This window comes from Erithacus rubecula (assembly GCF_903797595.1).
Source record: "Erithacus rubecula genome assembly, chromosome: 19".
Lineage (NCBI taxonomy): Eukaryota > Metazoa > Chordata > Aves > Passeriformes > Muscicapidae > Erithacus > Erithacus rubecula.
This window is the reverse complement of record NC_136671.1, coordinates 143232-156195: the sequence shown is the minus strand read 5'-3', so window position 1 is coordinate 156195 and position 12964 is coordinate 143232. Positions and strand designations below refer to the sequence as shown.

The 12964-nt window shown below is 49.7% G+C and overlaps 1 pseudogene across 1 annotated transcript; it reads left to right on the top strand.

Moving 5' to 3' along the window:
• The first annotated feature begins 683 nt into the window (after positions 1-683).
• On the top strand, positions 684-7558 carry LOC306810079 (olfactory receptor 287-like; annotated as a pseudogene). The gene is made up of 2 exons: positions 684-1261; positions 7508-7558. The product of its transcript is annotated as an olfactory receptor 287-like (transcript).
• The last annotated feature ends 5406 nt before the right edge of the window (positions 7559-12964 follow it).

Here is a 12964-nt window from a genome sequence, read left to right as displayed (position 1 = left end):
TCATATGAAACTGCAAAGCCAAGATAGGCTGGAGCACAGAATGTAAGCTCACCTGTCCCCCTGGAGACCAAGGGAGAGTGAGTCAATGTTCTAACAGTGGGAGACAGAAACAGGACACAATACTGGTGGTTCATATAGCAGAGAGCTTCTTTAATGGCTTCTTATATACCCAGTGAAAACCAGATTGGCTATGGTTGGTTACCCCCCAGCTCACTGACCAATAGCTGCTTGCTGATGTTCCTCATCACATCCAGCATCCACTCTCTGTAGTCAAACCCCTCCTCTTATGAGGCATACACACATCTGGATGCTGGCATAAATCATGTTCCTCCACAGCTGCCTCTGCTTTCTGCATGCCCAGCTCCTGCACTCTGTGGGGTTTGCTGTTTCAGGCTGGATGTGCAACAGAAGTCAGCCTAAGTAAAGGAGTTTATCGTGGTTGGATTCCCTGGTTCTCAACACATGCAGGTATTCCTGTTTGTCTTCTTCCTCTCTGTGTATGCCCTGAGTCTTGGGCAATCTCTACATTATTGTGCTTGTGAGTACTTACCATCAAGTCCACCACCCTATGTACTATTTTCTCAGAAATTGCCTTCCTGGAGATCTGGTTCACCCTGCCTGCATCCCAAAGACACTGGCTGATCTTGTGTCACAGAGCCAGTCCATTTCCTTCATTCGTTCAGATGTACTTTGTCCTCTAATTTGGTTGTACAGAATATTTCTTCCTTGCAGTCATGGCATATGATCGCTAGTTGATTGTGTGTTACCCCCCTGAGCTACAGCAGCATCGTGACCAGCACTCTGTCCAGGGGGCTGACAGTGGGCTCTTGCATGGGTGGTTTCCTGGTCATTTCAGCAGCTATGCTTGATTTCCAGGTTTTCTTTCTGTGGCTCTAATGTCATCAACCATTTCTTCTGCGACATCTCCCCCTGGATTACTCTTTCCTGCACAAATGTCACACTTGTTGAACTGGTGTGCTTTGTCCTGTTTGCTGTTGTCATCCTTGGCTCCTGTGTTGTTTTCCTGACCTCCTTTATTTCTATCCACTGTACTGAAGATCCCATCCGTTCAAGGCCAGTGAAGATCCTCCTCCACTTGTTCTTCCCATCTCATTATAGTGATTATTTGGTACTGCTCCGCCACCTTCCTCCATGTCAAGCCATCCATCAAATTTCATTGGAATTGACCAAAACAGTCACCATCTTAAACCATTAGTCACCATTTCTAAACCCCTTCATCTACACATTCAGAAACTCAGAGGTGAAGAACATGTTGACAAAGGCTTTACCTAGGCAGACAAACAACTATGTCCAAAGGTCTTGTCCAGGACTGTCTTCCCCAGTCCAGCAGAAAATAAAAGCTTCAGAGATATCTTAGATTTCAAAGAAAGACTTCTGCTAGAAAGAGATGGAACTGTTCTCAGATCTTAGCTAATGTAATTAGCTTTAATATAAATATTCATCACACAATCTTCACAAAGTTCACTTGCACCAACAAAAATAATTTCACACATCAAAGGGAAAATAACCACTGCAACTGTCTAGAGGCAGAAAATATAAACACTTCCTACCCCTGGCCCCTCTGCCACAGTCATAACACAGCAACTGGCCATGTCCAGCCCCCTGGTGTTCAGGACACACCTTTGGTACGGTTCCAGAACACAATAAATGTGTGTCAGCAGCACAGCCTAGAAGGTATCTGAAAACAAACCAAGCTGTCTTTCCAGAAGACATTCAGAGTGTCAGATTGACAGTGAGTTGTAATAACCACAACATGAACCCAGACCAGCAGAGAATCACAATCATTTATTCAAGGAAATGAGCTGGTTTTATACCCTTTCTCAAGGCATGTGCTGCCATTTGCCCCTCTCAGCAGCTATGTGCCCTCTGTGCTGCCATGTTCCTCTCTGTGCTGCCATGTGCCCTCTGTGCTGCCATGTGCTTCTCTCTGTGCTGCCATGTTCCTCTCTGTGCTGCCATGTGCCCTCTGTGCTGCCATGTGCTTCTCTCTGTGCTGCCATGTGCCCTCTGTGCTGCCATCTGCCCTCTCTGTGCTGCCATGTGCTTCTCTCTGTGCTGCCATGTGCCCTCTGTGCTGCCATCTGCCCTCTCTGTGCTGCCATGTGCTTCTCTCTGTGCTGCCATGTGCCCTCTGTGCTGCCATGTGCTTCTCTCTGTGCTGCCATGTGCCCTCTGTGCTGCCATCTGCCCTCTCTGTGCTGCCATGTGCTTCTCTCTGTGCTGCCATGTGCCCTCTGTGCTGCCATGTGCTTCTCTCTGTGTGTTTCTGCAGGTGCTTCCCTCAGCCCACATCTTAATTACACCCCATCTCATCCCATTGTGAGCCCCTGTTACCACTGCAAATTCAGATGGTGATGGAAAGCTCTTTCTCCCTTTTAAGTGTATCGACTATGCTGTTTATTTGGCCTTTGCCTGGCTGTGAACCAAAATGATGGAAGCTGTTACCACACCTTAGCCTTCCCTGTCCTCCTCTTGAAAAGCACTGGCTGCAGTTAGTGAAAGGAAAAAGAAAAGTGGAAAAATAAAATAATAATAATTTAAAGAGTAGCAATTGTAAATGTCTGTCCTTTGATCTTTCTCATTCCCAGAATCTTCCAATCTTTTTTTTACACTAATCTAATTTCCCTCTTCTTTCTTTTTTCCATATTTTTATTTCCTGCTGACTTGTATTTTTACCCTTTGGCCCCACTTGTAAGGCGCTGGGAGGGAAATTACTGAGAAGTCTCTTCTCCTTGATAGATTTATTTATGCAGCAAAAGCTGTCTTTGGATAAGGGCTTTACAACTCACCCCCAAAGGCAATGGTAATCCAGATTCTTGTTAATAGATTCCTTTCCTTGGGGCAGATTAGAGTAAAATGACACTGAATAATTGGTGTTTGCAAATATACACAGGTAGGGTTTACTGTTGAGAAATGTGATTGCACAGGCCAAGTAGGTATGGTTTTTGCTGTTATCTACAGTAATCTGATGAGTAGGAAGATCTCATCACCCAAGACAGGTAATTATCAGACCAGAGATTGGCCACATCCAAAAGCTCTCCTCCATATCAACAAAGCATCCTGGCATCTCCACAAATGGGAGGATGTTTTGAGTAATCATCCCTTCACAGTTCAGTCTCTCAAAAGTGGCCTCCTGATATCTGGGGTGCAGGATGGCAAATGTATATTCTGCTCAGTCCTGGACTTGTTTGTACTCCCAAAGCCCTTTCAGTCCACAGGGCTGTGGATTACATCCCCAGACCACCTGCTGTTGCCTCCCTCCCCACCAATCCTTACCCTAGGGCTCTGGGCATTTTCTGCAGAGGAGAAGCCCCCACCAGCAGTGTAGAAGGAGTCTTGAGCCTCTGGCCATCCCAGCACCTATCTGGGACACAATAGGAAGCTGGAGCTGTTTTTAAGGTAGATTTTCCGTCTCTGATAGCAATGCTAATTAGTTTCTTTGTGCCCCTTGTTCTTTGCACCTCAACTAGCCACCTTTGGAATCATGCTTTGTGTTGCAAAGGCAGGGCAAGATGGAAGAAGTGGCATCAGCTCTCTGAGCAAAGGGCATGTGGCTCATATCCAAGGCAGGTTCAGCACATGGTACAGTGGATTTGGGGAAAAGGGACACTCTGGCTTCCAAGCAAACAGTCACATCCAGACACAGCTGCCTTGGCAGGGACAGAACTGGAGGTGGCTAAAGACAAACTTGTGTTCTCCTGGGGGCTGGTGGTGATGGCAGGACAGGTGGGTAGGACAGTGCTGCCCAGGGTAGGGTGGCAGCCCTGCATACCTGTGTCCTTCCAGCAGGCAGAGAGCTGCCACTAACCAGTGGTGACCCACAGGCAGGTGTATTTGTGCCTCAAGCTGATCAAACATGGCCAGCACGTGGCCCAGTCCCTGCTGTGTGCCCTGGTACATGGTCAGGGAATAGTCTCTGCAGTGTCCATGAGAAGAGCTGTCCCATAGGGATGCCAGGGCTCTCCTGGCCCAGCCAGAGCTGCATCTGGGAGAATGCCGTGGAGGGGATGCCTATCACTCCTCAGGCAGGGATGTGACAACGTCAGGATCTTCCTAATCAGAGACTCTGTGTCAGACCCCCCAGCTCTGCTCCTGCTCAGCAGCATAGGGCTACAGTACGTGCACTGCTGGACCCTGGGCATGCTCCTGGGGATACTGGGGACTGGTCCAGCTACAGGTGGGGTAGGAGGATGAGCTGGGGTAGGATGGGTCATGGCACAGGACGCCCTGGCTGAATTAGGTCTGCAGTCCCTTTTCCTTGAGGGGCAACATTTGCTGGTGGATGCTGGAGGTGGCCAGGATTGCGCTGCAGAGGTGGCTTCGAAGGTGTGAAGGAGTCTCTAGGAGATCTCAGACCTGCCACAGGAGAGTCTAGGGATCGATCCTGACAGGAAAGATGAGTACTAATGTCTTTACAAACGACTTGATGGGTGAGGGTCTTTAGAAGAATAGGTGTTAATGTTTCTACATCTAACTGGAAGTTTGTTACAGAATCCAGACAATTTGATCCAGACAGTTTGAACTTCTGGACTCCAGGGTCATAGGAGAAATGGGTCCACACAAGTCTATTGCAGAATCCAGACAGTCTGAACTTCCAAGCTTTTGGGAAAATGTCGATACCTATTCAAGAGGGAGTGTGTGGTAGGCGCCTCGGGAGGGCTGTACCTTCCTAGTTCCTCAGCCAATGGGGAAGAGGGTAGTATGTGGCCAGGAGTTTAGGATAAAAGGAGGCTGCATCCTCTAAAACAGAGAGAGAAACAGCACAGGGTTATGTCCCAGTGGTCTCTCTCCCTTTATTCGAATAAAGTTGCAGGACTCTTCTGTCTCCTTTATGGACACAGGCTTTTCATAGCATGGCTTTTCTGCAGAATCCTCAGCTGCTACAGCACCTCCTTCTCCCCTTCTGTCCCACAAAGCTCCTTGCTCCACCTCTGTTCTGGGCCAGCTGGGGTTGCCTCCCTCTGTGCCAGCTCTCCACAGCCACATGCACTGGCTGCTGCTGCTGCTGCTGCTGCTGCTGCTGCTGCTGCTTCTGCTGGTAGTGCTCTTCCATTTTGGGTTCTAGAACATTTTGGGTTCCAATGCAAGCCGAGAGCTTCAGAGATACTGGCCTTTAACTTGTGACAGGTCTTGCCACAGCAGACAAAACATTTCAAATAGTTTCTATGTTTGGTGCCTAATGACAATGGCCCTGATAGCTCATCTCTTCCTCTCCCAAATTGCAATGATGTCAGGTTTGCCTGTTCTTCATTTAGTTACCCTTCATTTAAAGATTCCCAGAATTTTTTTTTCATTCCTCCACTATGCACACAGTGATTCCTGGAGGGCTGCAGTAAATGCAACATCAGCAGCAGCAGTCTCCTCTGGGGCTTTTAGAGGGAACACCCTCTCAGACAGCTGTCCTGAGCCTTCCTGCAGCCAGGTTTTACTCCTAAAAGAGATACAACTGAAAAGCTCCAAAGATCAGTGGCCTAGCTGAGCAGTGATTCAAAAAAGCAACACCTTTTATCTCACTGAAGCTTAATAGTGGTATTTGTTGGAAAAACAGTGTCCCAACAAGTTCTCTTGTGCCAAACACAAAAGTTTTGGTACAAAACAAGAGGCTTCTGATTAACTGAATAAAAATGCAAACAAGCAACAAGACCAGACACTGTTCTGCCTTCCTGGGTCAGGAAGCTAGAATGTCCCTCTGCTCTGTAAAGAACATCCTTCTCACCCAAACAAAGAGCTCTGGGATTCACTGCAAGGAAGTCAGTGCTCACCAGGCTCTGACAGCAGTTCAGCCTGAGCAGCTCAGCTCAGATAAGTGCTTGTACTACTTCAGTGCTCCTGAGAAGCATCTGGACCCCACCTGTCTCTCAGGAAATGTCTATAGATCCCAAATATCGTCCTCATTGGGGAAAAAAAAAAATTAAAGTGGTGATTATGCTGAGCTACAGGAAATGGAAAGTTCTTAAGCTTCTAGAATGACAACTTGCATTTATTATTCAAAACCACTGCAGAGTGCAAGCAGAGACAGGAGGGAAAATGAATGTGGAGCCCCACAAACCCTGCTATGTCCTGAGCAGCATAACTCCTCTGTGGTGTTATGTTCAGGCTGGGATCCCAGGTAAATACATAAAGAACATCACTAACACACAGAAATAAATCAAGTGGAGGCCACCAGGATTGCTGGGGCTGGATGCATGAGGGGAGGGGAAATTGGGTTTATTCTGGAGTATCAAAGGCTTCAAGGATGCCAGTTGCTGCCTTCAGAAGAACCTGCCTAATGAGCAGATGCCAAGGGGACAGTGCTGGGTCCTTAGAGGTGTATGGTGATAGGACAAGAGTTGATGGGCACATGATAGAGCGTAGGGAATTCCAGCTGGGTACACGAGAGAGAAAAACTACCATGAGATGGTTCAGGTGCTGGAACAGGACCCAGAGAGTCCGTGGGATTTCCATCCCTGGAGACACTAGAATCTCAACTAGAAGAGGACCTGAGCAACTGTTCCTAATGGAATCTGCTTGCAGTGGGAGGCTGCTCTGGAGACCTGAAAGTCCCTTCTCATCTACATTGTTCTGTGATACACTGAGCAGCAGTGATAGCACACACTTGGGAAGAAAACTTGCAAGAGACTTCAATGAAACCAAGTGGGTGACCACAGCTCTGCCCATGGCTGATACTAAGTGAGAGCAATACCCCATAAGAAAGGGAGAAGATGATAGAGGGCTGGTGTGCAAGAAGGTAACCATGACAAACCTAGCCCACCCTCCATATTTCTCATTGTTCTCCACATCTTTGTGTGGGAGAAGAGGTTTGTTTAAGTCTGTTTGGAGGATAACTTTGGAGGATACTCTTTGGAGGATACTAGGTGCACAAAGCAGTTGTCTTCATTCCCCTTCACCCTGAGCAGTTCTGTCAAAGTGCAGACAGTCTGCCCATTGTCCCCAGGCTGCTGGGGGCAGACTGTGGAGTCCTCCTCATGCCCTCATGCCCTGCTTTTCCAACTGCTGGGCCAGTGGAGGACATGCAGCATACAGACGGACAAGGCACCTGCTGAGGCAGCTGGAGAACAAAGGACAAGCAGGAAGTGTATTGCTGGAGCAGTGGCAGCAAGTGAGAAACCTGTGTGGAAAGAAAAATTGTCCAGCTTGATGAGATTTGGGTGCACATGGGGACCGATTTGCTCATCTGTCTGCAGCTCTGACAATCTATCAGGTAGGGTCTGCATTTCCAAATAAATAAATATTTCTTCACAACGTAAGTGGACTAGCTTGGAAGGGACCTCTGGAGGTCTTCTGCTCCAAGCCCCTTTTCTCAAAGCAGAGCCTTCAGCTCTGACACGACACCACGGCTGGGTGCCATTCCCTGGCAGAATGCAGAGTTGCTGGGCTTCCACACAAGAACCACAGCGACCCAAACCCATGGGACAGTCCCTGTCGCCAGGAGCTGCCGTGTCCCGCGGGGCCAGAGAGGCCGCCTGTGCTCGGGCTCCTGGTGCAGGAGCCGCCCGGCCCGCAGGGGGCGCTGCACGACGCCAGCGACTGGCTCTAGCCGAGCGGTTCGGCTGCGTTCGGTACGTTCGGCTGCGTTCGGCTGCGTTGGGCTGGGCTCACTTCAGCGAGTAGCTCGTCCTCAGTTCATGGTCAGGAGGGAGTTTTAGCTCGTGGCCGGATGGGGAGGGAGTGCTGTCCCCTGGACAGACTGGCACAGACGCCCGGAGGCTTTTCCCTTCTCCCGCAGCTCTGAGCACGACCCCGCGCCAGCAGGTCTCGGAGCCAATTCTGGCAAGGGGTTCCCTAATGTGTCAGGGCCGGAAGTCCAGCTGTGGCCTCCTCCATCCCTCTGCCTCTAGTCCCTGTGCCAGTTTGGCAAGCGAACTCTAGCTTTGAGAATCTCCATGTATGAGGTCACCTGACGGGCTTCTGCCCTGTGTAGAATTTGGCCGATTTGGTAAGGCTTTGGTGGGATGCTCTGCCATGAAAGAGTCACCACCTGTCACCAGGACATGCCTGCAATGAAAGCAGAGCTCTGTCTGTCAGAGCTGTGGTTTGTGCCTCAGTCACCACCTCAGCCTGTGCACCTGGTAGGTTACATCATCACCAACTGGTATGTGAGTGAAACCGGAACCCACCCTGCTTGCAGCTTCTCCGGTGTTCCTGCAGCAGAACTCAGGAAGCCCATGTCCTTGCAGTAACCCTGAGGTGTATCTTTGCAGGTGAAGGTGTATCTTTGCAGGTGGAGGTGCAAGTTCCTCCTGTGGTTTTATTTGTGCTTTCCAAGAAAAACGGCCAGTTCTGCTTTGACCAAGATGTAAATCCAAAAGATCAGTCCTTTTCTTCCTGGAGAACCTTTCACCACAGGGCACAGGAAAGATGACAACCAGCCCCAAGAATGCATCATGAGGTAACAGTGCATGTAGTGTGGTCACATTGTAGAGGTAGTCCTGAAGCTTGAGAGCCTGTGAAGTTGTTCTGGCCCTCTGAAATTACTGACATGGATACAAGGATGAATTAAAGCAAAGTTGTAGATGCTGTGAGTATGAAAATAAAAACATTCAGCCTCATGACCAGCCTTGCCCTTTCTTCAGGATTGCTTCACTGGCAGATTTCTGGAAGAGCAGCTGGATTTACTAATTAACTTGGTAGTTTTCTAGGCCAGATTCCCTCACCAGCCATGGGCCCCTGCTGCTCACAAAACTTTGGTGCTTTTGCAGTCACCATTCCTCATGGCTGTGCTGAACCAGGCATAGGAATGTTTTGTCTCAAACATTCTGACTTACAATAGGAAAGATATGGTTGGAGGAGAGAGTCCTTGGAGGTTGGGCAGTGCATTCATAGACAATTTCCTGCTTCCCCCTCAGTTTCATGCTCAGTTCCCTCCTTCAACTCACTTCCTGCAGGAGGGCTGAAATGGCTGGCTGTGCATGCATGAATTCACAAAACAGCACAAAATGTAAAGTATACAGAAAGGCTTGTACCACATTAACTAGAAAAGAAAGTGGGTTGGGCCCACTCACTCTCTTTTCCTCCCTTCCTTCTTCATTTTCTTTGTCTCACAACCCCAGCTCTGGATCACCCATGGCAAGATGGGATCTACATACTTAGGATAATCTTTGTTCTCTCTCTCTCCCTCTTTTATGCTTATTTCTCTCCTCGGCAAAGCACACTTACCATATTCCACCCCATACTTTGTACTGAACTTCTTTGTGCAAATGATAAGTTTATGGGAATGTGTTGTTAGCCAGCACCTTGTGGAAGTGTGTTATAAGAATTTATAGGCTTGTTGACCAACAACTTTTGAGTCTAAGCAGTGGGCTGGTTGCCAGAGTTATGGTGACCGTACAATGAAACATAGGAGTTCCTGACATGTATCTAGTGGCTTTATTCAACCTGGTGAGAATTTATGTTGAACATCATGCCCCTGACCAGTGAGTTGTGACAACAGCAGCACAGGCCTAGGCTACCATCTTTGGCCAGGGGACAAGGAAGCTCCCGAGTCCCAGTTTCCTTTGCAGAATCCCTTGTGTCAGCAGCATGCCATGTCTCCAGGACTCACTTCATGAATTGCAGCTCTGTGTAACGGCCCTGCTTTGTTACTGCTGACAACCTTTAAAAGCCTGGGACACAGCTGGCCTCATCCTGCTGCTGGCCAATATCTGCAGAAGCTGTGTGGTGTGACTGGTTCTGAGGCTTGCCCTCTGTATAAGTTGCTGCAGAAGCTGTGTGGTGTGACTGGTTCTGAGGCTTGCCCTCTGTATAAATTGCTGGAATTCATGCTGTGTCTCTAGGCTGGACGACAAATGAGAGCCAGGACAGCAATTCCATTGGGCTGAGCCAGGAAAAGCCCAGAGTCAGTTGCACCAGACTCAGTTCCAGTGAGAAGGAAAAATTCACTGGGGTCCAAGGCCATCTGAAATCAGCTGCTTCCTTTACCAAAACCAGGGAAACTGGCTTTAGTGGGAGATGTGTAGAGTTCAAGGAGGAATCCTCAAGTTTTTTGTTCTGCACTCATACCCCTTTGCTGAGCTGTGGATGTGATGTGGATGCTGCAGGCCAGGGTGCACAGGCTGCAGCCCTGCCAGCCCCCATGGGTGCTCAGAGTGGAGCTGCCTGCGCCCTGCTCTGCCACCTGGGAGTAACAACCACACACGTGCTGTGGCTTGTTCACCTGACTTTTCAGTAAATTATTCACCCATACACACTTCCTGCTCAGGTACCCAAACCTTCCCAGCATTTGTCGAAGGCAGAGCTCAGTCACGTGTGTTGTACACAACAATGGGAAAGAAATCCGAAGCATGTGGGAATTTTTTGTCTTGTCAAGCTGCTTTGGTCCCTTCAGCTCATTTCCAAAGAGATGATAATACCAGCCCACAGTTTTCCTTGGACTTTGAAAGAAAAGCGACCGTGCTTTCCAGAAATGCCTTAACCCTGTGACCTTTCTTCTCCCCAGTGTGCCAGCCCACAGTTCCTGCCAAGTGCATGCTTGCAGGGAAGGGGGTCCCTGCTCTGAGTTGCTGCTCCTCCTGCTCTTGGTAATCCCAACTCCTGCTGACTCATCACTTACATGACCTTCACCTGGAGTGCAGTGATATACACCAGTCAGGTATCACTTCTTGAAGAGCTGCTTCCTCCTGGGTAGTTCCCATAATTTAAAGGGATGTGTTCACCAGGGCAGTAAAACCAGGCACTCCCAAGACCACAATGGCATGGGGAAATGCCTAGGGAGCTAAGGGAAAACAGAAAATGTCAGGAATTTCCTCCTACCATCAGTATCCTCTTACAAGGAACCTCTGTGTGTTGTGGTGGTTTTCTTTGTGTTTCTTATGTCGGGACTTTCTCTATTTTCCTATAGGTAAGGCTGGTTATTTACTGCTGGAAGCAAGGCACACCTCCTTGCTCAGGGTGGAGGTTGTCTAGTTCCTGGCTCAACAGGGTCACCCAGCCAATGCTGCCCAGGGCCTTCAGGGTGCTCTTTGACTCTTGGAAAAGACCTTGAGGAGGCTGCAGCTGTGGCTGAGGACCCAGAGCAGGAGACAGCTCCTGTGAGCTGCAGGACGAGCAGAGTCTGACCATCCCCATCATTCCTACAGCCCAGACTCACACTGAAAATAGCTGATGGGGCCAGCTCTGCTTCTGCAATGAGAGTCTGAGAGAAGAAAATTCTGCCTCTGTAGTCCCTTTACCATATAAATTGTATTAGACAATATATCCTAGATGAATGGCTCTTTCCTTGAGAACTCCAGGCAGATGCTGCATGATGACAACCAGCACAGACTCCCAGAGCCTGTGGCCAGGCATGTGGGTTGTCCTTGCCCAGGGTGGTCTGAGCACCCATGGTCACCAGTGCCACTCCAGTCTGAACCAGTGCTCTCCCCAGAGCCAGGACTAAAGGGTGCAGGTGAGTTAAGCCCCCAACCTGGCCCCACAGGGTAGCCAGGGAGCAGACAAATGCCATCAAAACAACAGAAGACCCTGACTCTTCCCACATCCCAGTGCCACGATCTCCATCAGGCTGATGGAAAGCCTGAGCAACCTCATGCAGCAGGCTGGGGCACTTCTGTCTGCTGTGTGATGTGGGTCCCCATGCAAGTGTGATAGGGTGGCACTGGCGTGGGGTCTCAGTGACAGAGGATGGGATCCAGATGGAATAAAAATGTCTTATGGGTCTGCAGCTTGACCCAGGTTCTCCTAGGCAGACTGGTGGTGGCCAGCCTGGGGAGTGCCCATCAACCAGCATGGGGTGGAGGGATTTGTGGGTGCATGCCAGAGTCCACAGGAGCCCTCAAAGGTCTCCCTGGGTCTGCATAGTGCTTGAACTGATAATCTCAACTCAGGTGTGAAATAACTGCATGATTCCTTTGCTCATTCCAACTTGAATTTTGTCTTTCAACCTTCACAAGACATTTTCTCTCATGAAGTTGTTTCCCTGTTCTGCCTTTCATATTCAAAGCCATGGGTGCCCTGGATGCTCTATTGCTTCCTTCCACAAAGCTGTAAGTTCCAGCTTAGATCAGTAAAAAGCAGAAAGGCTTATATGCAGTGCTGCAGCAATTCCTTTTCCAAAAGGCAAAGCTGTGCGTCCCCTTTGAGGACACCTGTCCCTAGGGGACATGAGCAGGACACAGCCAGCAGTGTGCATGGGGACACACACAATGGGGAGCCAGTGCTGCCTACTGGCTGAGGCAAAGGGCAAGGCTGGACATAGGGACATCTGGGGTTGTGTCAGCACTGAGACATGGATGAGGCTCCAAGTCTAGCAGCCCCTCAGAGTCAGGTAATCCAGCCCTGCCTGCAAGATGTTTCCATAGGAGGCATCACCCCAATGCCCATGCTCATCTGGGGAGTGCAAAAGGAGAAGGAATGCCATGACTTAGAGTTCAGGGCAGATAAAATCTGATTTCTCCTCTCCTTCAGCCCATGTAAGCCTAGCTCCAGTCCTGACCAGCTCAGCAGCCTTCACCAGCCTCGCTCCAGTATAGGTTCTTCCTTGTACTGGGGAGCCCCAGATGGAGGCATGCAGAAGAAGGAGGGAAAGAATTGCTTCACCAGCTCATTTCTGCACTCCTGCTGACCCAGGCTGAGCTCCACTCCCCACCCTGCTGTACATGGACCATGACGGCTGGCATCTCCACCAGAGCTGAGTGGGGGAGCACTGCAGGCTCAGTCCTGAGTCCTTGGCAGCTCAGCCCTGTGCTGGCCTTGTCTGCGGCCTTGAGTCACGTCAGCAGAGCCGGGTGCAGGGCTGGCAGTACTGCCTGTTGGGGTGGGTAGTCCAGGGCACAGCCCCACGTCCTCACTATCCAGCCAGACACCAGCCTTGTGCCAGCAGCTGGCAGCAGGGCAGTAGCTGCATGGTTACATGGCAGGGAGCTCTGCTGCAAACCCAGCCCTATAACCCACTGGCTGCTTGGGTGGTGAAGGCCAGAGCATTGGGCATCCCTCCTTATCCTGTTATCTT